At 39.7% G+C, this 26,344-nt stretch overlaps 1 protein-coding gene and 1 long non-coding RNA gene across 5 annotated transcripts in view; one reads left to right on the top strand and one right to left on the bottom strand.

Moving 5' to 3' along the window:
• SYNDIG1 (synapse differentiation inducing 1) overlaps positions 1 to 26,344 on the top strand; it is a 179,350-nt gene that overhangs the window by 44,962 nt on the left and 108,044 nt on the right. The gene's annotated exons all lie outside the window — the stretch shown is intronic.
• On the bottom strand, positions 370 to 25,716 carry LOC309871398. Of its 2 annotated transcripts, XR_014315254.1 has the most exons (6): positions 25,523 to 25,716; positions 25,231 to 25,436; positions 23,975 to 24,080; positions 19,685 to 19,835; positions 14,879 to 14,944; positions 370 to 656 (listed from the first exon to the last, which is right to left on the bottom strand). It is a non-coding gene; the product is annotated as an uncharacterized lncRNA (long non-coding RNA). The 2 variants fall into 2 exon arrangements; XR_014315255.1 differs by lacking the exon at positions 23,975 to 24,080.

Genomic DNA, 26,344 nt, shown 5'->3' with positions numbered 1-26,344 from the left:
ATCCTCACAAATCAATGTTCCCCTGTAGATCTAATAGGAAATAATCTGACTTTGAAACAATCATTCATTTGATCTTCACAGCTATCTTAATGACTTTTAAGAGTGTCATTCTATAGATGTACCATCTAAAATCTCTTAAGAACATGTTAACTTGCTTTTCCAGATCAAATGCATATCCACCACAGTTCACTGACCTCTGGTTTCTGATCAGAAAGGTGTGAAGACCTGCAGGGCTGTCTTCTGCCAGTAAAGATAATAATATACAAAGGTCATTGAAGTAAGATAGTGGGCCAACAAGCATGATTTAAAGTGTGATCAGATCTGTTTCTGATGTATCCGAAAAATACCTTCAAGAGAGTTTTATTTGCATTTATATTTATTCTACTTCAAATTCTGACTAGTTAGGAACTTCAGTGGATATGGACTTTTACAAAATTATGCTCAATGCTCATTTAGAAGTCATAGCATTAAGCTTATCACATTTGCTCTCCAAATTTCAAACATCTTTCATCCCAGATATGTGAATGATCCTTTGTCCCAGATTCATGGTCTGGTCTCAGAAGCTCTGTGGTCAGGTGAGACTGGTGAGCAAACCAAGGCCTTTTCCCTTTTTCTCAGTACCTCTTTTCTGGAGACTATGGAAGGAATTGTTTCTTCTGCAAGAAAAAGTGTTGGTGATATATGGAAGTATACCTCAGGAGTGGATTGCTAACACATGGTATTTATCACCCAGGGCATGACAAAGGCATGTGGGAATATAACAAGATAGGTTAACCAGCCAATTAAATACGTAGGTGATGCTAACAAAATGAAGGGGAAAAAAATTAGGGGGAAAACGAGATAAAACCAGGAGAGAAGTCAGTACTCCAAATATATATTTTGATGTCCAGAACTGGCTGTAAGCTCACCAGCAGCAATGCAAAGAGGGAGACACAATCAGCAACATGACTCACAGTGTCCAAGTGGTAAAAATAGACCAAGGACTCATGAGAAGCTCATCTATTTCTGTTCCTGAGATGAGATGCAAAGTTCTCATTGAAGCAACACTGTACTGCAATAAGCAGCATCCCCAAAAATACCCACTGGGAATACCTCCCCCAAATCTCCAGTCTCCCTTGCCCTGCTCTACCTTTTCCCTGACCCTTATCTACATAACTCACTAATTAAATTCATGGTCTGAAGGGAAAGATGAGCCAGGAGAGACTGTGGATTCTGAGAAACAAATTGAGGGTTTTAGAGGGGAGGGGAGTGGGGGTATGAGTTGGCTCGGTGATGGGTATTGAGGAGGGCACATATCACAAGGAGCTGTGGGTGTTATACATAGTCAATGAATCTTGGAACACTGCATCAAAAACTGATGACATATTGTATGGTGACTAACATAACATAATAAAAAATAATAAAAAAAGAAAAATAATAAATTCATGGCATGCACCCCACCCTTAAGCAGAGCATAAGCTTGGCAAGGACAGAGGCTCCTGGCTGGCTTCCCAATGTGTCCCCAGTATGGTGAGCAGTGTCTGGTACAGGGCAGTTGGTCAGTTTGTATTTGTTGAATAATTTGGTTGGAGAAATTTCATTTAATCAAGGGTTTTCCTTACAAAGTGGATCCAAGGGATTCAGCAAGGGAAGTTTTACGCTCTGCAGACATTCATGGTACATGGGTCTCTGATGGCTGTGTATTGTAGATTGTGGTGTACCTCATCCAAGGATCAAATAGATGCACATATTTAAAGGGCATGCATAAATACTAAATATTTTTAAAAGCCTATTGAAAGGAAAATGGGGGACATTGAAGATTATAACAAAAGGAAGAGTCCCATATAAGCTGGGCTGGGCCACCATCAGCCACCTGAGTGCTGACCATCCCTAACCTTGGCTATGTGTCTCCATCTGTGGCTGTGAGGCTACAGGTGAGCTGGGTCCTGGGGTTTATTTGCCCTGTTGTGAAGCATGTAAACTTTTAATTTTCACCTTTTTTCTGTGTAGATCAAACTTTAAATTTGAAATCTATAGTTCATAAAGATTATATTTCACTTCAAATAAGTAAAAGAAGGCCAGTGGGGATCAACAGAAAGTTGGGAATAGTTTGGAGCCATGGGGGTGGGATGAAGGTAGAAAGACAAAGGTTTGTTTATACTGGGCCTCCTAAGGTATGCTGAGACCTTTGGGCTGTACCCCAGGAGCAGTGTCACTGAAGGAATGTATACAGGGGAGTCACAAGATCAATTATATGTCTGAAAGACCCTGCTGCACAGTGAAGCTGTCAGGGAGGACCTATGAGATATTGAGATGGTCTGGGTGAGGGATGGTGACAACTTGGTCTAGGGTGACATGGGAGACAAGTGGAAGAATCAGCAGGACTTGTCAGTGGCCTGATTTTGAGGAGACAGTGGTAACAAAAATAGCAAGGTTTGGGACTTGGATCGGTAGTAGTCCATGGACACAGGGTGGAGTGATGAATCAGCTGAGAGCTTGGTGCTCCTTGAGTCTGACGCTTTCAAGAGCTCCTGGGGGGGATTCTAGTGGGTCTGGTGTTCATTGGAACCATGAGTTACAGGAAGACTGATGAGTAAGAAAGGATTTAAACCCAACATTTGAAGGCCGGGCAGAGAAGGATGACCTGGCAGAGAGTGGGTAGGAGGACCTCAGGAGGAAGCAGGGAACATAGGAAAAGGTGTAACCAGACAAGCCACGGGCAAAATTATCTGGAGAAGGAAGTTGCCAGGGGGTCATGTTTCTGAGAAGTCAAGCATTGTGAGGTGTAAAAATCTCCTTCTGTCTCATTCACATCTAGGCCTTGGGTTCTCTCAGGAATGGTGGGGAGGGGACCAGATTGGTTCCTGCACACCCCTGCCCCAGATCTTCTCTCTTCACTTGCCATTGCAGCTAATTTTGGTTAGATTTGAGGTATCCACATTGATTTCTTGTACCATGGGATTCAATTTTCAGTGGCCCTACAACATTTTTGATAAAATTTAAATTTAGTAGAATTCCAGGAAGTCTTCATTTGTATCTGTTGTTTCATACAGTACTCCATCCACCAGGTTAAGGTGTGTCTGCTGATGGCAGAACAAAGTATCTTTTTGAGGAGACCAGAGCTTAGACCACAGCATAGTGAGGCCAGGGCTTATTGAGGGGATCAGAAATCTCAACACAGAAAGTAAGAGGCTAGACCATACCCTTCAGCACTTTTAGCAAGTTTTTAAGAGTCTAGATAGTGACACATCATTAAAAGTTTCACTCTTTCACAATGACCTCAGTCTCCATATCCTGCTGAATGCTGTGGTCCAGGGTTAACTAGCCAGAAGCCAGCTTCAGAACAACATTGCTACAGGGAGATATATATATATTTTTAACACATCCAGAATAAGTGTCCCAGCATGGAAGAAATAAAAGAGAGCTATGGCATTATCTCAATGCTAATTGTGAGGCTTGGGCTATGACTTAGACCCCCATAACCACAATTTATCCCAAGTGTTTCAATTTGGCTCCATCTGGTTCCATTCATCAATAACCCCCAGGAGGAATTTTCCATCTGTGGCTGGAAGCACACCCAGTTAGGGGTCTGTCATCTAGGCACCCCTATTTTTAGCAGGTTTTGAGAGCAAGGACACATGGAATAAGGTAAAGTGAAACCTTTATCCAAAACATGTCATGTGTCTAAACAGCAGCAAACTAAGGTCCCCAGGAAGAAAAAAAAAAATGCAAGTGAGGTAACACATTTAAGTTGTCAACAAAGCAAGTCACCTTTGAAAGAAAGAAAAACTCTGGAAGATATGGAAAATGTGACGCTAGTCCTCTTGATGCCACCGGGGTGGCCAATGTCCTCATAAAATGCCACTTTTTTGCCCTTGAAAGCTGGAGAAACGAGATCTTAAACTATAAACTTCTAAAAATTCAAGTCTCTGAGAGTCACATACTATTAACAACCACCAGACAAGGCCCTTTTCTGGAAGCTCCAACCTGGCCTTCTTGCTGGAGAGGATCTGTGGCCAGAAATCTGGAAATTGTCCTCTCCTAAACTAAAATTCCTTTTGGTTTTATTCTGGCTTGTTTAAAGTCTACTATACTGTGATTTTCAGAGAGTGCACCTCGTCACCCAGATCATGTGGCAGGGGCACATGCAAGTCTGCCATACAAGGAGAGCAGCTGGGCAGAGGGCGAGGCAACCTACGATTTGGCCCTCATCTAGTCCAGAGGAGAGACTGGGGTAAAGGACTCTAGGACAAGGGTTTGTGTGTGTGTGTGTGTGTGTGTGTGTGTGTGTGTGTGGTTTTCTTAGGAAATGATTCAGGGGGACAGTGGAAAAATGAGTAGGAACGGGAGGGCCAGTTAATAGCTATACATCCAGAGTCATCACCAGCATGGGTAGCTGGGGTCAGTCCTGCTGGGTGAGTTCTGGGAGTTGGAGTAGAATCTCTTTAGAGTTTTCATGTCTGAAGTCCAGGGCTGGTGGATTCATTCTCCACCTCTCAGTGCACAGTGTCCAAGGCTGCTCCTGTGGGTACTGACTCCCTCCAAGCTCACCAAGCATGTGGATCAAGACAGTGCCTTCAATTGTTTGAGGTAGGAAGCATCAGTGCATGTTGTGGGGATGAGAGTTGAGGGTGTGCAGGGAGGGACCATCAGCATCTGCAACACAGAGATGTCTCAACTTTTTCTGATTCACTATTTTTATTCCCAAGTGGTTCTGGAGGGAAGAGGGAACAATAGTATCACTTTACCCCTGGCTGGTGAGAGCCTGGGCTTTTCAAGAAGATGCTATTGGAGCTCACTACTTAGGCCCTTGTTTTGTATGAAATCCTACTCCTAGTTTATCCCTGGGCACCACCAGGAACCCAAACTTCGCCATGGTTAGACTGCTGTGACCATGGGAGCCCAGAGGGAAGGGAGCTGCAGGGCCCCCAAGGCAGACCTACTCAACACACAAGATAAGTTTAAGTGAGGCTATAGTTTCCTCCTATGGCTTTTAAGGACTTCTGTGATAGAGAAAAGAAAGGGAGCTAGTAGCATATGAGAAGGACACCTGCAGCCTGGCCAAGCCTTCTCCACCATCCTGTAGGAGAGAAACAACCTAAACTGGCCTCCTTTAACCATCTGTCTTCTCCTAGTCCAGGACAGGCTGTGGATAGTTTGCTTAAAATTTGTGGATCCCAAACAAGGAACTCATTACCGAGATGGGCCAGGGGGTTAGTGGGGAGGTGCACTGTTCCCACAAATCTAGAACCACTAAGCAAGAAAAAGGTCAGCAGGCTGCCATCCTCCATCTTAAGAGCCTCAGCACAAAGGGGCCACTCAGGCACAAATAGAAGAATCTCAATCTCCTCAAGGCACTTAATGTGTGCTTAGAATAAATAAATAAATAAGTAAATAAGTAAATAAGTAAATAAGTGAGCTAGCAAAAAAGGAGAAAAAAGAAACTCTCAGAGAGAAAGAGAGGATAAAGAAAGGTAGAAGAAAGTTAAAAGATTAACACAATGGTAACAATGAGTGAATAGAAAGTTAAAACTAAGGGGAATAATATTTAAATATCAGATAATTTAAAAGCTCTAATGAATAAAAAGGTACATGAAATAAAATAGATTTAAAATAATTTTTTAAAAGATTTTATTTATTTGACAGACAGAGATCACAAGTAGGCAGAGAGGCAGGCAGAGAGAGAGGGGGGGAAGCAGGCTCCCCGCTGAGCAGAGATCCCAATGCTGGGCTCAATCCCAGGACCCTAAGATCATGACCTGAGCCGAGGGCAGAGGCTTAACCCACTGAGCCACCCAGGTGCTCTAAAATTAATGTTTTATTTATTTTCTATATTTTTAAATAAATGTTTTTTAAAAACATAGAAACAATAAATGGGAGACCCAGAAGTTAAAGATTGTATTTTAAAGTAAAAACAAAAAACAAATGAGGAAGTAAATGTTAAAACAAGACTAAGAATTGGAAGCTAAATACATACAGTTCTTCTAAAATGATTAAAAAAAAAAAGAAAGAAAAAATATGATTGTCCAACTCCCAGCCCACCTTCCCCACAGGCACAGTGGAATAATTCCCCACAGTGGAATAATTGTGAGACCTGAAGGAGAAAGGAAATAAACAGATGTAGAAGTAAGGAGCCTGAAATTTAAATTAAGAGTATTGCTATTAAGTCAGTAAGAAATTAAAAAGACAGTTGCCTAGATGCCAAGTCCTGCAACAGAATAAATTCATAGTGATTTAAGAAACTAACAGAGTGTAAAAAAGACCATAAATAAAATATATAAAGGATTTCACTGGCTTGATGTGTAAATCTCTCTGGAGTATGTTTTCTGTGTGATGTCCTTGAGTCCTTGTAATTTTTGTAGAAACTCCTGGCACAAACACCTGTCACTTAGAGGTTACAACCTGAAGTGCTCTAAGTATATTTTATTTTATACTTGGAGGAATTCAAGGGCCATGTGTGCACATGCACACACACACACATACACACACACACACACACACTCATGGGCTCGTATACACACTTCAATTGTCATTTTAAAGAAAGTCTAGATCCTAGTTTCTCTTAAACTCGCTATTCTTTTCTTGTCCCCCAACTTATTAAATATTTATTTATTTGTATGTTTATTTTTCTTTTACTTTTTTTTTTTATGTTTGGTTAGCCACAATATAGTACATCCTTAGTTTTTGATGTAGTGTTCAATGATTCATTCATTATGTTTAACACCAGTTCTCTCATTTCAGCACGGGTGATAGGTGTTAAGGAGGGCACATGTTTGTTTATTTTTGAGATAGAGGAAGAGAGAGAGAGAGAGAGAGATTGAATCCACAAGCCGACTTCCTGGGTAAGAATGGAGTCTGATTCAGGGCTTGATCCCAGGTCGCTGAGATCATTATCTAAGCAGAAACCAAGAGTTAGCTGCTACAAACTGAGCCATTCAAGCTCCTCTCCTGTCCCTCAACTTATTTAAAATGTATAATGTTTAGGGGCTTTTGGTGGCTCAGTCATTAAGTATCTGCCTTCACCTTGGGTCACGGCTCCAGGGTCAAGGGATCAAGCCCCACATCAAGCTCCCTGCTCAGGTGGGAGCCTGCTTCTCCCTCTCTCACTTCCCCTGCTTGTGTTCCCTCTCTCGCTGTCTCTCTCTCTCTGTCAAATAAATAAATAAAATCTTTAAAAAAATAAAATGTATGTGTTTTATTTTTATCATTAGATATTATGCTTAAAATTTAATATGCACTCCTTAATGTACAAATTCCAGATTAAATGCCATTACCACCCTTCACCCTAAGAGTATAAGGATCTTAGAATCACCTTTCCATGTTACATTATTGTTCATAATTTTAGTTCCTTCTCACTTTTGACATACCAAAATTCATCATTATTATTGTCACTCTTGTTGCTATTATTTTCTATAGTCAATGCTTATTAAAGTTTACTCATGTTCCTCAATTACGTTATATTTGCATCTATTTCTGCTTTCTATGATGTCTCTCCTCGGGTCTCGAAGTTACACTTTCCTAGTCCTTTTAATGAAGATCTCATAGGAGTTCATTCTCTCTGTCTTTAACCAAGACATTATTCTTATTGGTGACTTAATAGTTAGCTGGGTATAGAATTCTAGGCTGAAAGTGTTTTTTTTCCTCTCTAGAACTTTACTAATTTTTTAATTTATTTTTTATTGTGTTATTTTATTCACCATAAAATACATCATTATTTGATGCAGTGTTCCAAGACTCATTGTTTATGTAGAACAACCAGTGTTCCATGCAATACATGCCCTCCTTAATACCCACCACCAGGGTCACCTTCCCCTCTAAAATCCTCAGTCTGTTCATCTCCCACTCCAATTTATCCCAATTAACTTTTCTTTTCCTTCTCCTAATGTCCTCCACATTATTCTTTATGTTCCACAAGTAAGTGAAACTATATGATAATTGACTTCCTCTGCTTGACTTATTTCACTCAGCATAATCTCCTCCAGTCCCATTCATGTTGATGCAAAAGTTGGGTATTCATCTTTTCTGATGGCTGCATAATATTCCACTGTATACATGGACCATATCTTCTTTATCCCTTCATCTGTGGAAGGGCATCTTGGCTCATTCCACAGTTTGGCAGCTGTGGACATTGTAGCTATAAACATTGGGGTACATATGGCTCTTCTTTTCACTATGTCTGTATCTTTGGGGTAAATACCCAGTAGTGCAATCACCAGGTCATGGGGTAGCTCTATTTTTAACTTTCTGAGAAATCTCCACACCATTCTCCAAAGTGACTGCACCAACTTGCTTTCCCACCAAGAGTGTAAAAGGGTTCCCCTTTCACCACATCCTCTCCAACACTTGCTGTTTCCTGTCCTGATAATTTTGGCCATTCTAACTGGTGTAAGGTGATATCTCAGTGAGGTTTTGATTTGAATCTACCTGATAGCTAATGATGATGAACGTTTTTTCATGTGTCTGTTAGCCATTTGTATGTCTTCATTGGAGAATGCCTGTTCATATCTTCTGCCCATTTTTTGACATGATTATCTATTCTTTGGGTGTTGAGTTTGCGGAGTTCTTTATAGATCTTGGATATCAGCCCTTTGTCTGTAGTGTCATTTGCAAATACCTTCTCCCACTCCATGTGTTGCCTCTTTGTTTTTTTTTTTTTTTTTTTTTTTTTTTTACTATTTTCTTTGTTGTGCAGAAGCTTTTGATCTTCATGAAGTCCCAAAAGTTCACTTTCACTTTTGTTTCCTTTGCCTTTGGAGAAGTGTCTTGAAAGACATTGCTGTGGCTGCTGTTGAAGAGATTACCGCCTATGTTCTCCTCCAGAATTTTGATGGCTTCCTGTCTCACATTGAGGTCTTTCATCCATTTTGAGTTTATCTTTGTGTATGGTGTAAGAGAATGGTTGAATTTCATGCTTCCATACATAGCTGTCCAATTTTCCCAACACCACTTATTGAAGAGACTGTCTCTTTTCCATTGGATATTTTTTCCTGCTTTTTCAAAGTTATTTGACCATAGAGTTGAGGGTCCATAGCTGGACTCTTTACTCTGTTCCATTGGTCTATGTGTCTATTTTTGTGCCAGTACCATGCTGTCTTGATGATCACAGCTTTGTAGTAAAGTTTTAAATCAGGCAACGTGATGTCCTTAGCTTTTTCTTTTTCAAAAATTCCTTAGCAATTCGGGGTTTCTTCTGATTCCATACAAATTTTAGGATTGTTTGTTTCAGCACTTTGAAAAGTGCCACTGGTATTTTGATCAGTATGGCATTGGAAGTATAGATTGCTCTGGGTAACATAGACATTTTTAAAATTAATTTACTTATTTTCAGCATAACAGTATTCATTATTTTTTCACCACACCCAGTGCTCCATGCAATCCGTGCCCTCTATAATACCCACCACCTGGTACCCCAACCTCCCACACCCCTGCCACTTCAAACACCTCAGATTGTTTTTCAGAGTCCATAGTCTCTCATGCTTCACCTCCCCTTCCAATTTACCCCAATTCCCTTCTCCTCTCTAACACCCCTTGTCCTCCATGATATTTGTTATGCTCCACAAATAAGTGAAACCATATGATAGTTGACTCTCTCTGCTTGACTTATTTCACTCAGCATAATCTCTTCCAGTCCCATCCATGTTGCTACAAAAGTTGGGTATTCATCCTTTCTGATGGAGGCATAATACTCCATAGTGTATATGGAACACATTTTCCTTATCCATTCATCCGTGGAAGGACATCTTGGTTCTTTCCATAGTTTGGCGATCGTGGCCATTGCTGCTATAAACATTGGGGTACAGATGGCCCTTCTTTTCACGACATCTGTATCTTTGGGGTAAATACCCAGGAGTGCAATTGCAGGGTCATAGGGAAGTTCTATTTTTAATTTCTTGAGGAATATCCACACTGTTCTCCAAAGAGGCTGCACCAACTTGCATTCCTACCAACAGTGTAAGAGGGTTCCCCTTTTTCCACATTCTCTCCAACACATGTTGTTTCCTGTCTTGTTAATTTTGGCCATTCTAACTGGCATAAGGTGATATCTCAATGTGGTTTTAATTTGAATCTCCCTGAGGGCTAGTGATGATAAACATTTTTTCATTTGTCTTATAGCCAGTTGTATGTCTTCATTGGAGAAGTCTCTGTTCATAACTTCTGCCCATTTTTTGATATGATTGCCTGTTTTGTGTGTGTTGAGTTTGAGGAGTTCATTATAGATCCTAGATATCAACCTTTTGTCTGTACTGTCATTTGCAAATATCTTCTCCCATTCTGTGGATTGTCTCTTTGTTTTTTTGACTGTTTCCTTTAGCATAGACATTTTAACAATGTTTATTCTTCTGATCCGTGAGCATGGAATGTTTTTCCATCTTTTTGTGTCTTCTTCAATTTCTTTCATGAGTGTTTTGTACTTCCTCAATTATAGATCCTTTACCTCTTTGGTTAGATTTATTCCAAGGTATCTTATGGTTTCTGGTGCCATTGCAAATGGAATCAATCCTCTAATTGTCCTTTCTACAGTTTCATTGTTAGTGTATAAGAAAGCAACTGATTTCTGTGCATTGATTTTTGTATCCTGCCACATTACTGAATTGCTGTATGCGTTCTAGTAATTTGGGGGTGGAGTTTTTTTAGGTTTTCCACATAAAGTATCATGTCATATTTTTTATTTTTTTATGATTCATATAGCTGTTGTTGAGAAATGTACTCTTGGTTTGCTTTTTTCTTATAGAGAATCTATATATTTTTGTATGGATTTACTACAAGATCTATAGGTGTGGAATCCATTTCATTTAATTTGCATTATGTGTTTCTGGATCTGCAAACTCACATCTTTCATTAGTTCCAATTAATTCTCAAATCTCTTTAGACATTGCCTCTCTCCTAATCTTAGTATTCTCTCATTCTGTAATGAGGCCCCTTAATTCTTCCAGAATTTCTACTGGATGACTGAGGGACATTGTTAGACTAAATCTTTCTACTTTTTAATCTCTGTTTTGTATTTTCTATCTTGTGCTTGATTCCTGGTATCATTAGTTTCACATTCCAGTTCTTTAGTTCCTGTTTGTTCATTCATTTGTCCACTTAAAATAATATTTTATTAATATATAATGTATTATTTGCCCTAGGGGTACAGGTATATGAATAATCAGGCTTACAGATTTCACAGCACTCACCTTAGCATATAACCCCCCACCAGTGTCCATAACCCAGGGACCCTATCCCTATTTGCCACCCCCAGCCACCCTAAAAAAAGTGTATTCAGTACCAGAAACAGCTTGCATTTCAGATTCTATATTTCAGTCTCTCTTTAATTTTTGCCTCTGAATATTTCCCTAGCTTTCTTGTGAGCTCATCTATGCTTTTAAAGGAATCTTTGCTGTATTATGTAAGATGCTTAGATACTGTGTTGCAGGAAGGTTTCACATTGTGTAGTCAGCCTCCATGATTAAAGCTGATTTCTCCTAAGAAATCTTAAGATCTGGCAACACCAGGTCTGTTTCAGCAGGACTGAAATAGGCTAGAACCTTAGGCGGGGGAGTGTGCTCTGTGTTCAGTCTCTAAGTTGTCACTTGCAATATTATTCTCATCCCTGTGTTGGTATTTATGATCCAGCATTGAAAGGTGTCTAATATTTCTAACTTTGAGGCTCACTTCTGTCATAGCCCACGAGCTGAAGACCAACAGGAGTACCTGTAATCAAATAAAATTGCTTATATTTAGCTATTGCAGCAAGTCAAATGGGCAACAGAGAATCTTGGGAGCATCCTCAGCAGGGAGGAGAAGGTTCTTCAAGGCTCTTAAAAGGACAGTGCTAAATGATTCTCAGGAACAATTGGGGAAGGAAAACCACAATGATGTCACTCCATAATGATATTGTGGAGAAGTATACATAGTTTAATAATTGGAAATCTCAGTAACTTGTGTTCAGGAGGTAGAAGAACCAAGCAGAGCTGGGACCACCACTGGTAAGACCTGTATTTGTTCAGAAGCAGATTGAAAGTAGTTTTCTAGCTGTAGTAGGTTTCTTATGCAGAAACATGTCCCGTCATGGGGGTTTTCCATGTTGTGTCCCGAACATTATAGCACGAGCAATCATTAAGTCTGATTTTCAGTTTTCTCACCTCTTAGGGTGAACGGTTTCTGTCAAAAAGAAATCCCTGTTCCAAATGAAAGTACAGTTCTTCTGAAGCTCCTGCAGCAGGAGTAACTAGCTTCTTGGCCCTGCCCATGTTCCAGTCTCTGGTTTCCTGCCAAGTTCTGATTCATAAGGGCCATAAAGCTTTCATATATGTGACTCACCATATTCACTGTCTGAGTATATCTCTTAATGCTATATTTTCACTCTTTATATGCTATATTTTCACTCTTTCTGAGGAATTAACCTAAGGAAATAGCAGCTCCCTTCTGTTGTCAATGCAATGAAACTGATGAAGCAGTCAGGTGACCTGTGGTGAAGGCCATCCCCACCCCATTCTCCTAAAAACTTTATTTACTTTTGTTGGTCCGAACACCCCAATGTGAAAGGAGACTGGCTGAGCAGATTCCCTGGAGCGTGTGCCTCATTCCAGCTTGTGTTCCTTGACCTTCACTAGGTTTGTGAAACCCATCACTGACAGGCAGAGAATAATTGAAGAGTAAATGGCCATGGGAATAAACTTGAGATAATAGCATAGAGACACTTGGTTGAAATGTGACTCATTTTCTATGTCAGAACTCTGAAGAATTAATTTCAGCTACTGATTTTTCTTATGTGTTTCTCAGCCTGAGCTGCCCTCTGTTTGTTGCATGAAAGTTCAGGAAGCAGCCTGAGTTTATTATGCTAATTAATTGGAAGGTAGACCATGGATGCCACCCATAAGGGTGTGCATTCATTTCTGAATCTTTGTAAGAAAGAAATTGTGTTTCTAAGCTCTTTGTTATTGGAACACTGTGAGGAGATATTGTTTTTAGTTTTTATGCTTTTAGTTTATTTTAGTAAATCTGAGGTTTAGTAGAACCAGTATCCTGGAAATAGCAAATCAATCTACCATTTTGTTTTTGTGGGTATTTGGGATTAATTATGTTGCATTCTAAGTATCTTCTAGAAGATGATTTATGATGTAGATGATGAGCTGGACAAGTTTTCACTTGGGGTTCATTGTTTCTTGCAGTTTCCTTTTTTACCCTTTTCCATGGAATGGATCCTAGCAACAACCAATCCCTATCCTAGTTCTGTCCTGTGTCTTTACTATTGATACAGAGAGAAGGCCAATTTGTTTCTTTGATCCCTTGATAATTTATATTCCTTGTGAAACTCTGATCTATGAGAAACCCTTGGTACACAGTGGATTCCTCTCTCCTTCTCCCTTGTTACTCTTCCCCTCTGTCTCTCTTTCCTGCATGTGCACACACACACACACACACACACACAGACATGCACACAAACACATACTCACACCTACCACCACACAAAACACAGAATATAATTGCTAAGATTAATCCTGTTTAATAACAACTCATTTTCTGAGTAAATGTTACATTCTGAGGCTCTCTCTCTTTAGCTTATTTTCTTTTTAATATAATATTTCTACAATTATAACATGAAAATTTCTTTCACTTTTTAACATTCCTGAAATTCTGAAATAAGGATGCATCTTACAATCAAAGGCTACTGAGACTGTATGAAATATGACAAAGTTTTCCTTGAGCATATCTTTGTGAATATTGGCTGTATAAATAACAATAAACTGTTATAGGGCTTAACTATATATATTTAATATAATTATATATCTTCTTTATAATACTCTATATATTACATATAATTAAAATAAGAACAATAGTGCTAAATTGAAAGACTATCATAAGAATTAACATGCTTTAAATTTCTTTTATTTTTCAGGAAATGGTAAAAGAACCAATTTATATTAAACTCAAATAAGTTCAAAAGTACCATATCTTATTGGCATGGAGGCCAAAGTTATTGCTTCCTCTTTTGAGGAAAGTGAGTTTTTTGTGATAAAATATACGTAACATAAAATTGACCATTTTAGTCATTTTAAAGTGTACAGTTCAGTGACATTAGGTACATTCACATAATTATACAACCATTACCACTGACCATCTCTAGAACTTTTTCATCATTTCAGACTGAGACTGTGTCTTCATTAAATAATAACTCCTCTTTACTCCCTTGCTTGTCCCTGGCAACCATTCTGTTTTCTGTCTTATACATCTGATTATTCTGGATACCTCATGTAAGTGGAATCATACAGTATTTGTTTTGCGTCTGGCTTATTTCACTTAACATAATGTTTTCAAGTTTCATCCATATGGTAACATGTGTCATAAGTTCCTTCCTTTTTAAGGCTGAATAATACTCCCTTGTATGGATATCTTACATTGTGTTAATCCATTCATCTGTTGAAGGAAGTTAGGCTGCTTCCATTTTGTGGCTATTGTGAATAATACTGTTATGATTAAGGGCCTAAAAGTATCTCTTTGAGACCCTGCTTTCAATTATGTGGATATATATCCAGAAATGTAATTACTGGATCATAGGGAAATTCTACGTCTCATTTTTGAGGAACTGCCAGACTATTTTCCACAGGGGCTGTGCCATTTTCCATTTCCATTTACATACCAGCAATGGATGAGGCTTCCAATTTATCCAAGATGAAGTGATTTTAAAAATTCTGTGTGTGTGTGTGTGTGTGTGTGTGTGTGTGTGTGTGTATGTGTGGTTATTTTGGCTAGCATAATAATGGCATGTAAAATATTAAGTAGTACACAAACATAGTACTAAAAATTCCAAATCTCTCACCTCAACTCTAACATACTCTTCCATAACCCCAACCTGCTACCCAGAGGCAGCTCCTGTTCATTTTTCTCTTTTGACAGTTACTGTCATAAGCCATACCTGGACTCTTGCGTTCATCCAGTTATTTCTTGATCTGTTGACATTAGATTCTGTCCAATGGGTGTCCTATTTTGAAAGAGTAGAATTTAGCTTACTCAAAGTTAGCATGTAGTTAATAATAGTTAATAATACTACTGCCCACATCCTACCTCCTCTAAGTTTTCAGGGTTGTAAAATTTTGAGTTCTCCCATAGGTTCCTATTATATCTTTAAGTGAACATCATTAAACTTCCATCTCCTGTCTTCCTACCAGGCAGGATGAGACTGTAAGTGGCAGGCTTGTTCATCTCTGCTTTCTTTGGTCCTATTTGCCTTCCCATCAAGGTTGGCTGTGTCCTCACTTTTACATTAGGATGAGTGAGTCTAGCTTAATGGCTATGAGTCAGACCCTAAGATCAGACTTCCTGGAAATTAATCTGGCTCTGCTGCTTACAGGAGGAAGATACTGAGCAAGTTACTGAGCTTCCTGATAAGTTTGCATATCAGTGAAATGAAGATAATAGCAATAGCTACCTCATGGAGTTATTTTGAAAATTAAGGCAATCCTTATAAATATGCCACAGTGCTTGTCATGCATTTAGGTGTCTGGTCAAAATGATGATGATGATGGTGACTTTGTCAGGACTCATAACCTTTAAAATCTGTTTTTTAATTATGTTGATTCCAAATGTTAAATTATTAAACAGTTTTCATCATGATTCTATAAACACTAGGGCTGTAAGCCCAAGTTACAGTGAGGAAATATTTCTTTAGTTCTGGTTTCCGGTATCATGAACCACTATACCAGAAGTAAGAAAATATTTTTAGTGTCTAGGTGAAGTGGAATGGGAAATTTTGTTTTGCTTTCTATTTAGTTCTACAAAATTCATATACAATTTTTCTGCTGGTGTGTGTATGTGTTTTTTGAAGTTTCTAAATTTTTTTTCTAAAGTTTTTGGACTTTCTTTTAACATTGAGAGAAGAAACTCACATTTTCTTCCAAGTATACCTGTATCTTCCAGCTTCACATTTGTTCAGCCTTTCCTACTCAGGAAGATGGCTTTTGTGAAGCTCACAGGTATTTGTTTTAAGTTGGACACACTGTTGGTAGATATCTGCCATACACGGGTTTCTTTTTAGTCATTTCTGGAATTATTCACTGTTTATTTTATCCCTGATTTTCCACTTCCTTAGTGTCTGCTATCAGTTTTTTTTTTTTCTTTTCGTTGTTATTGTGTGTTTTTTGTTTGTTTGTTTGTTTTCTGGAGTAAATTTATAAGTTACTTATTTAAGGAGAGTATTGTGAGATAAATTTTCTGAGTGCTGAAAATATTTGTCATTGTTTTGTTTCCTTTTTTGCTTTTGCTCAATCTTGGGTGATTTCTTGGTTGAGTGCATAACTTAACAGATTTTCTGTCAGCCCTCAAGGCATTACCTGGTTGTCTTTCCAGCATGGGTTGTTATAACGGGAAGTCCTATGTTAGCTTGTATACCCCATGTTCTCAGCCGCCATCCACCTCCCTCACCAAGTCTGGCCTGCAGCTGCCTTGTTGGGCTTCCACTGACTTTCTTTTTCTAGCAGTCTGTGCAACTTGATATCTACTCTGGGGTTTTTTTGTTTTTTGTTTTTTTTTTAAATTCAATTAGCCAAGGTATAGTACATAATTGATTTTTGACATAATGTTCAATGATTCATCAGTTCAATATAACATCCAGTGCTCACCACATCATATGCCCTTCTTATTGCCCATCACACAGTTACCCTATCCCTCTACCCCCTCCCTTTCCACAACCTTCAATTTTTTATTCCCAGAGCCAAGAGTCTTAAATGGTGTGTTTCCCTAATTTCTTCCCATTCAATTCCTCCCCACCACATTGTCCTCTGCACTATTCCTTATGTTCCACATATGAGTGAAACTATATGATAATTATGTTTCTCTGATTGATTTATTTCGCTTAGAATAATGACCTCCAGTTCCGTCCATGTGGATACAATTAGTAGATATTCATCTTTTTCTGATGGTTGAATAATATCCCATTGTATATACAAACCACATCTTCTTTATCCATTCATCTGTTAAAGGGCATTTTGGGTCCTTCCACAGGACATTGCTGCTATGAACATTGGGGTGTATGTGCTCCTTCTTTTCACTACATCTATTGTGGCTTTTTAAAATTTGTTATTTTGTTAAGTATTTGTTACTATTTTCTCTTCTTTTATTTTTTTATTATTTTATGAACATTTTAATGAGGTCTTCAGTAGAGGGAAGAAAAGTAATGTGCTTAATGCTCCCTCTTGCATGAGAAGGACAGCTTCTTTATGGATATGGTTCTCTGTCTCTCTGGTTAGTTTCATCATAGGCTTGCTTTTAGAACACAAACTTCTAGTTTTGTTGATTCTCCATGTTGTAGCTTTGCTTTGTATTTCACTATTTTCTACTTTTATCTTTATTACCACTTGTCACATGTATTCTCTCCCTTTAGCTAACTTATTTGTTTGGATGTCTACCCCTTACATTTTAGCCTTTATTTCCCTAATATATGCATTTAAGACTCTGTGTTTATCTCTTGTATTGCTTCAGCTACATCTGTTGGTTTTGATATGTATTTTGTTTTGATATGTAGTCTTTTTATTCAAAAGGTTTAAGTTGTCTGCATAACATAACAGTGCAAGGTGAGGCAGCAGGTGCTGCTATAGGAGCTTCAGCAAGTTCTCCAGAAGATCCAGTGAAGACAATTAATAAAGGTGGTTACACTAATAATAGATTTTTAACATAGATGAAAGCAGTCTTTTATTGGAAGAAGATGCCATCTAGAACTTTCGTAGCTGGAGAAGAGAAGTCAATGCCTGGCTTCAAAGATTCAGTGGACAGGCTAACTCTTGTTAGGCGCTAATGCAGCTGGAGACTTAAGTTGAAGCTAATGCTCATTTACCATTCCAAAACTCCGGGGCCCTTAAGAAATGTACTAAATCAACTCTGCCCTACTATCTGACTGGAACAACAAAGCCCAATGACAGCGCATCTGTTTACAACGTGGTTTATTTTAAGTACACTCTTGAGACCTACTATTAAAAAAATATATTCTTCTCAAAATATTATTGCTCATTAACAATGCAGCTAACCACCCAAGACCTCTGGTGGAGATGTACAACAAGATTAATATTTTCTTGCCTGCTAACACAACATCCATGGATCAAGGAGTAATTTCAACTTTTAAGTTTTATAATTTAAGAAATATTTCTTACATAGATATTGATTTCTCTGATGGTTCTGCGCAAAGTAAATAGAACTTTCTGGAAAGCCTTAACCACTCTAGATACCACTAAGAACATTTGTGATTTATGGAAAAAGGCCAAAATATCAACATTATCACAAGTTGGAAGAAGTTGATTCCAGCCCTCATGGATGAGTTTAAACTTCTTAGTAGCAAAAAATTTTGGATGCCATTACATAGTGAATAAGAAACTCTGCTGTTGAAACCTAGCAATCTACAGTTAACAAGCCCTCCAGGTAATTCTAAGGCATGCTAAAATTTGAGAACTTCCATAAAGATCTTAGCTGAGCATGAGGATTCAGTCTCGACTTCTTCATCTTGTGTCTCTAATTAGACCATATAATTTACTATCATTGTTACTGTTGGCATTTTAAATCAATACAATTCTCCCCCTTATAGTAAAGTTTTATGGAATGGTGGTAATCTTGTTGTTTTCCTTTTCAACCAGCAATATCTCAAAGTGTGGTCTCAGTTTGTAGTAAGAGAAGCCCTCAGAGCATCAAGTCAGCTACATAATGCTGCAAGTGACACTCTGTCCACCGAGGTTTTAATTGGACAAATGTATTTTTTATCCCTAAATTCTAAGTTCTTCATTTCTAAGCATATTAAGCAGATTTATTTTATAACCTTTATCTGATAATATCAATAGCTACAGTTATTGAGTTCTAATTAAGTGATATTTTTGCTCACCCTTGCTAATTGTAGCTCATTTTCTTATTATGTTTAATTTCAAACTGAGGTTTCTTTCAACAGTATCTATGGGCATTTTCTGAGGACTATCTTTAACACATTCTTCCAGAAGGGATCTGCATTTGCCTCTGCCAAGAATCAGGGTGCGAGATTTCCAGCCCCAAACATACCAATCTAAGTGTTTGACTGCATTTTTCAAGGCACAGTGAGGTGTGAAATCTGAGTGTGAGTGTAGGCTCGTGGTTAGTAATTTTCAGAGCTGAAGTCACCCTGGCACTCTCCAAAACAACAGGCTACCCATAAGAATTCTAGAGATAAAAATAACTTCAAGGTTTTCCTGTCTCTCTTACTCACTGGTGGGAAGGAAGACTTCTTGCTTGAGCCTGTGTCCACCTTCATAGTCTTATCACTAATTTTTCATCACCATATGGGCAGTCTTTATATCTCTAAACCATAGAATGGTGTGTGGGCTTCTGGTGAGGATTCCACTGCTGTTGATAGTGATGGTAGAGGTGGTGGTGTTGGTGGTGGCGATGGTAGTGATTGTGGATGGTGGTAGTAATGATGGTGGTATGGAAAGGGTTATGGAATTAGTCAACTTTTTCTGTGAAATAGTAGACAATAAGTATTTCAGGCTTTGCAAACCATATGATCTTTACACATATGACCTCTATGACTCAACTCTGCCTTTGTAGTACAGAATAGCCATAGACATATATGAATGAATGGATGTGAGTGTGGTTCAACAAAACTTTATTTGTGGACACTGGCATTTGAATTTCCTATGGTTTTCATGTGCCTTAGAATATACTTTTCTTCAATCACTTCAACTGAGACTTAAAAATACAAAAATCAGGGTACCTGGGTGGCTCAGTCAGTTAAGCATCTGTCTTCTGCCCATATCATGATCCTGGAATCCTGGGATTGGGTCCCACATCGGATGGGGAGCTGCCTTCTCCCTCTGCCTCTGCCCCTTCCTCTGCTTGTGCTCTCCCTCTGTCATGAATAAAACCTTAAAAAAAAAAAAAAAAGCTTTATTAGCTTGTGGACTATACAAATTTGTGTGCTGGATGTGTCCTGTGGGCTACAGTTTGCCAGTTCCTGGTAGTAATATTAGTGTTGGGGATGATGATGGTGGTGGTAGTGGCAGTGGTGATGGCAGCTATGATGATGGTGGTAATAAAGATGGTGAAGTAGTAGTGAAGAAGGTGGAGAAGGTAGAGGTGATCATGGTGGTGATAGAGATGATGGTGATAAAAATGATGGTGGTGATGATAAAGATAAAGATGGTGATGGTGGTAGTAATAAAGATAATGGTGGTGGTGATGGAGGTTACGGTGATGGGTGGTGATGGAGATGATGGTGTTGATGATGATAATGCTGATGGTGATGATGATGATGGTGATGTGGTGGCAGCGATGGTGGTGGTGATGATGATGGGTGTGGTGGTGGTGGAAATGATGGCATTCATGGTGATAGTAATGGTGGTTATGGTGGTGGTGGTGGTGATGGCAGTGGTCATGATAGTGGTGGTGGTGACAGATGGAGATGATGCTGGTGGTGATGATGATGATTGTGGTGATGAAGATGATGAGGTGGTAGTGGTGATGGTGGTGATGATGGTGATGTTTCTCCTACTAATGGTGGTGGTGCTGATATGGTGGTGGTGGTGCTGATAATGTGGTGGTAGTGATGATGGTGGTGGAGGTGATTGTGGTGGTGAAGGCAGGCAGTGGTAGATGATGTTACTAAAGGTGATAAATGTGGAACTAGTATAGTGGGGCATGTAGGTGCTATTGGTGAAGAAGCCACCTTCCTTTAACATCCTCCTTAAAACTGAGATGGAGACCCACAAAGCTAAAGCAAGTTAGCATAACTTTAATGGCAGCAATGATCTTAATACACAGGTTTCTCATTTCCAGTATCACAGCACTTCCTCTGCACTTCTCTCATCATTAGTGAATCAGACTTAGAATTCCTTCAGACTCTTCCTGGAGATATTGTGACACAGCTTTGTTCACTAGCAGAAGTTTGGATTGGCTTTGTGCACAGGAAGTCCCAGGTCACCCAAAGTGATAATTTCGATGATGCAACATTTTGCAATTGTAAAGTGCCATTTAAATGTTAAATAACAATAACTGATCTGGTTCTGAATGCTTCATTAACTATCTCCACTGCCAAATCACAGGCTTTTCTATGTATTTCTGCTAAAAGCAAATTTTAATTGTTTTAATGAGGATTTGCAAGCAGCTCTTTTCTCTCAACACTTGGGCACTGGCAGAAACACATACATCATTTGCTTAGCAGGAGGCAAGTATTTCTGTTTGCACAAAATGCATCTAACAGTGCTGGGATTTGGAGAAGACCTAGCACCTGTGCCCTAATGGTTTCCTTAATTGAGCCGTATGAGAAAGGATTAAAAGTGTTAGGAGCAATCCATGCCTGTCACACATCTCATGCATCCTGGCTAAACTTAACTGCTAATTAGTTAATTTTCCACATCAGTTGCATAGTTTGCTCTGATCTGTTTCTACTTGGAGATATTGCTCTAAAGGTTATTTTATGTGTTAAATGTAACTGTTACTACACAAAATCTGTGGTGTATAAGGTCGTTAATCAGCCATGCAGGTGCAGATATTAGATACTATTTTGTAAAATCCCTTCTACTGCACACTAAATGAATTCTAAGCCTAAAAGTGCAAATCTTTAAATGTTCCTGTGGGAGTGGGGAGAGGTAGGGCAGGAGACAGAATTATTAAGGGGGAGAGGGAGGGCAGGAGGCAGAATTATTAAAAATCTATAATTGTTCACAGGCTCAGAAATAAAGAAAAATATTAGAGAGTGTACTTCCGTTTGTCTATGTTCATGTCTGTTTGGAAATCATGGTACTTAGGACACTGGTTCCTGAAACTTACACTTGATTTTTTTCTAGTTATTCCTCAGAGCAAAGCATCTATTAAACATTAAAGACATGTTTGAGAAAAATGCATTCTATAATGTATAATCCCAATTTCTCCATGGATAGGTCCATGTATTATTCTACCATAGTCATAATATATAATTCCTGGTGGAGCATGTTAAGGATTCTTTAGAAAGGGTGTAGGTTGTAGGGGCTAGAGGCAGGTAGAACACAAAATTGCTCATATCCTGTTCTTAGTAAGGAAGGTGGATACTTTGGCTGCAGCATGGGCTGCCTATTCTGACTTGAAACTCAGCTATACCAAACCATCTGCTACATTTGGGTGTCTGAGAGCTCTATTTCACAGGAGGCGGCAGGCTTAGCCTGTAGTATTTTGTCCATCAGCAGATCACATGGCCTGTCTGCCAGTGAGGCTTCTCTGGTCCAGCTAATGTTTGAGTGACCCCACCTCTGCTTATTAAACATTTATACTGTGCATCAGTCAGTGTTCCCAGCCATATGTGAAATGCCTTTTCCTCACTCCAGAGGTGAAGACAGGGACTTTGTTTTGTGTTGTTTTTTTTGTTGTTGTTGTTGTTGTTGTTGTTTGTTTGTTTTAAGACAATTTCATTCTCACAATATATTTGGCAGAAAAAGAGTGTACTATTTTATCAACCATTCAACAAGAGAGATCAATCATAATTACCCCAGTATAACATAGGAATCCAGTGGTAACAACCACCCCCCAGTGAAAGCAGTAAACAGAATGCAATATATCCCTAAAATGGATTATTATTCAGCCATAAAAAGGAGGGAAGTTCTGATAAATACAATAACATCATATGTGTAGTGCAAAGTGGAAGAAGACAGGTACAAATACCACATACTATATGATTCCATTTATGTAAAATGTCCAGAATAATCAAATCCATAGAGAAAGAAGGTAGATCAGTGGCTGGCAGGGGCTAGAGAAGGGAAGAATAGGGAGTGGCAGCTTACAGGCTATGAAATGATGAAAATGTTCTGGAGTTAGATAACAGTGAGGGGCTGCACACCTCAGAATATACTATAACCCTCAGAATTGTGCACTTCAAAAGTTAGGTGAATTTTATATTGTGCAATATAACTGAATAATGATGTTATTTAAAAAAATGAATAAATCTACTAATGAAAAGAGAGAGAGATAGAGAGAGAGAGAGAGAGAGAGTGCGCACGCAACAGAATCAGGATCTTCCTGAAATAGTTCGTGCCTTTCAGATGTGAGAGCTGATGATGCAGGCCCACAGTCTTCCCAGCTTCTCAGATGTGTCACCATGATTACAACCAAATGAGGAGACCCTAAGCTTTGGAGTCCAATACACCTGGGTTCAAATCTCACCTATTCATCTCCCTCACTGAAATATCCTCTCTGTTTGTATTTAGATCATTCACAAGAAGGATTTAGGACCTTGTAGAATTTGAAAGACACCACAAGAGATGTGACCCCTGAATCCCTGAGAACCCTGAGGTTCTTGGTGAAGAAAGCTGGTAAATCAGCCCATGTGTTAGAGGCCAGAAAACCTAACTGATTCCCAACTCGTGAGCAAATCCATCTTTTAGAGGGCAGACTTACATTATCCTACCTGAGACTGCTCTCTGGACCCTGATTGCAAATTTATCAATTAGCAATGAAGAATTGCTCTGTTGGGGACTGAGGGCATGAAGCCTGTATGAGTGATCTCACACACCCTGTCCCTGTAATAAGGCCACTTATGAATTTTCAAAGAGAATTAACTGCCCCATAGGTCTGTTTTTAATTTTTGTTTTAAAACACATTCATCCAAACCAACATGCTGCCCTTTGCTCTGGCTGGCCTAGGAGGGCTTCTGTCTCCTTCAGTGGCTTCTATGTGGGTATATAAAGACAGATGGATGCCTCTTCTGCAAGTTCTGACAAGAGAAATGAGTTCAGTCAATCAATAATCTCATATCTTGTGAATGTGTAGACATTCAAGGTGACTGGCTCACGTAGTTATCTTTTCTCTATAGAAGTGGTAGTAGTACCTCCCAGGCTTGTTGGACAATAGTCTGATGCCTTGGGTTCCTTCCCAAGAAGCAGGCCTCAGAACGAGAGTTCAAGAGTATCAGTAGAGGAGAGGGGAAGTGAGACAGGAAGGGAAGGTGCCAACAAATGGTACATTCACAGCAAGATAACTTCTGGGCAACTCAGGGGACAGGCTGCTGGGGCCTTGAGAGATTGTGCAGGACACTTGCCTTGGACTGTCTCACCAAGGGACAAAGATGCTGGGCATTCTTCCATCCACTTCCCATCTGTCATTAGCTGGAGCTGCATCAGGGGCCTTTACCCCTCTGACCTGGCCTATGATAGCCAAAATGGTGCCATCAGTCTCAGAATGGTAGGAACCAGGGCAGGGACACCCATGGATTTAACTCATCTTGCATATGTGAACTCATCATCATCCCTCTTACTTTCCCAAATCCAGCCTTCATTCATTGTTTCCTACTTTGACAATAGAATCTCAGTCCACCAGGGCCCTGGGACGGAAGGAGGGGTGCTTCATTCCCATATTCTCCACTCCCCTACCTCATTATACATATTTAAGGAAGCATTCAGGTCTGTTGTTTCTGTTTTGTACATGCTCCAGGACTGAACACATTTCTCCATTCATGGACTTTCCTGAGGTCCAGCCACCAGGACCTCAGCTGAGATGCCCTCATCCAGCCTTTTCAGATATACCTGGAGGGCCTCCCTCTCCACCCTTTCCCTCACTGGCTTCCTGAGGTTGTTAGGGAAGTTTCCATTGCTCCTGCCACCATCCCCACCCTCTTTTCTCTCCCAACACTCTATACCATCCAGCTGCACTGCTCCCTGTCATGCTGGTTCCCTGCCTTGAACCCTAAAGCATTTGGCATCCAGGAACACTCTTCTCTCCCCCATCTTGACCCCTAATTCCTCCTCACTATTCAGACATTATCTTTAGTGACAGCTCCACTGGAGACTCTTTCCCAATCTTTATTCTGGGTAATTGCTCCTAGTTTTTTGTGTATTCTCTAAAGGCAGGCTTCTCCTTGTCTAGATCACTGGGTACACTTTAGTGCTTATTCACAGTCTTTCTCCTGTGTCCACTAAATGCTGTCAGGTGTATACATGGAAGTGCCTGGTACGTGTTCACCACATGCCAGGTGCTAGATACATGCTGACGTCCTTCCTTCCCTGGTTTTAGGGGAGGGAGTTCAAATTCCATTTGGAAACTTCTCTGGGGATGTTGCATTAAAGGTTGAGGCCACCTATGCTCCGGCCACAGTCTGCTCTGGAGAGCTGGCTTTCATTGCCCCAGAGCCTGATTCTCCAACCTCAGACACAGAGATCATTGTCGCTTGGCATGGGGAATGTTTGCTGGTCCAACTTAAAAAGGCTTCAGCATCCAGACTCCTAGGAAAACAGTACTTCTATTACCTGTGGACATAATTATTTTTAATTAAAATAGGAATGAGATGGGAATCATTACCTGTTTGGGAGAAGGATCATAGTAGTTTGCTGGTTTACAGCTGGCTTATGTGCAAAAACTTTCAAGATGAGAACAGAATGCTTGTTCTTTGTGCCAAAGGAAGTTCTAGGAAATGGCTTGATGAAAATCCAACTCTCATCACCAAATGTATGGAAATATGTTTTCCACCTATATAATATAGAATCTCTGGCTGGAGTAGCTTCTTCCTAAGTGAAAAGATTATTTATAAATCAAGGAAACCCATAGCACTCAATAACTCATCCTATGATAAATGAGCTCTTAAAATACCTACCTCTCTAGGTTAGTGACTATGCAGTGATAAAGAAGGTTTTTTTTCATCAGTGAAGTTTTTGTCACACACATTTTAGGATCCAGTTGAAGCCTATATTGACAAGGCATCATTAGTTATTTGTCAAGCCCCTGTGGACCCCGTGGATAACCCAGGACCCATTCTGAGAATGGCAAGGAGGGTGGGACTGCTGATCCCTGACCTGGAAGAGCTCACAGACCAGTTGAGACAAAACCCTGTCCAAGGTGAATCATAGAGAGAGCATTGTGGGTGATGTCACAGAGGCCTGCGCTGGCTGCTACTCCATGGGGGAGGTGATACATAGCACAGAGTTAACATGGAGCTAACAGGAAGGCAGGGTAGGGAAAGCAGGGACAGGAGATTATGACACACCCAGTGGGCTCAGTACACACTCAGTGGGCTCTGGTCTGTACCAGTTCAGAGCATAAATTTGCCTTCAGTAAAGTGAGAGATGGGGCATCAGGCCTATAGTCTAACCTCAAGCATGGAGTCTGGATGGTAGGCTCACATGACATGCCTCTCAGGAGAGACATAATCACAAGTCCCAGTGTAATCCCGTCCCTAACATCAACAGTGCTGAGGAAGGACTTGGTGAGCAACAGTATTTGTCAACACAGAGAGCACCATTCATAGTTTTTGTGCAAAAGTGAGTCAACCTAAATAAATTTGGGAGATTTTTCACAAACATCTCTTCTTGAAGTGTATTTTGAAAAATTAGAAGTGGCAGCATAAAAACACATTTCATCAGGGACAGAAGCAGGCAGGTATCAGGAGCCAGAGACTGCCCCAAGACATCCATGTGTT

This window comes from Mustela nivalis (assembly GCF_964662115.1).
Source record: "Mustela nivalis genome assembly, chromosome: 8".
In the NCBI taxonomy this organism is placed as follows: Eukaryota; Metazoa; Chordata; class Mammalia; order Carnivora; family Mustelidae; genus Mustela; species Mustela nivalis.
The sequence above is the reverse complement of the archived record's forward strand: the minus strand, read 5'-3'. Positions and strand labels throughout refer to the sequence as shown.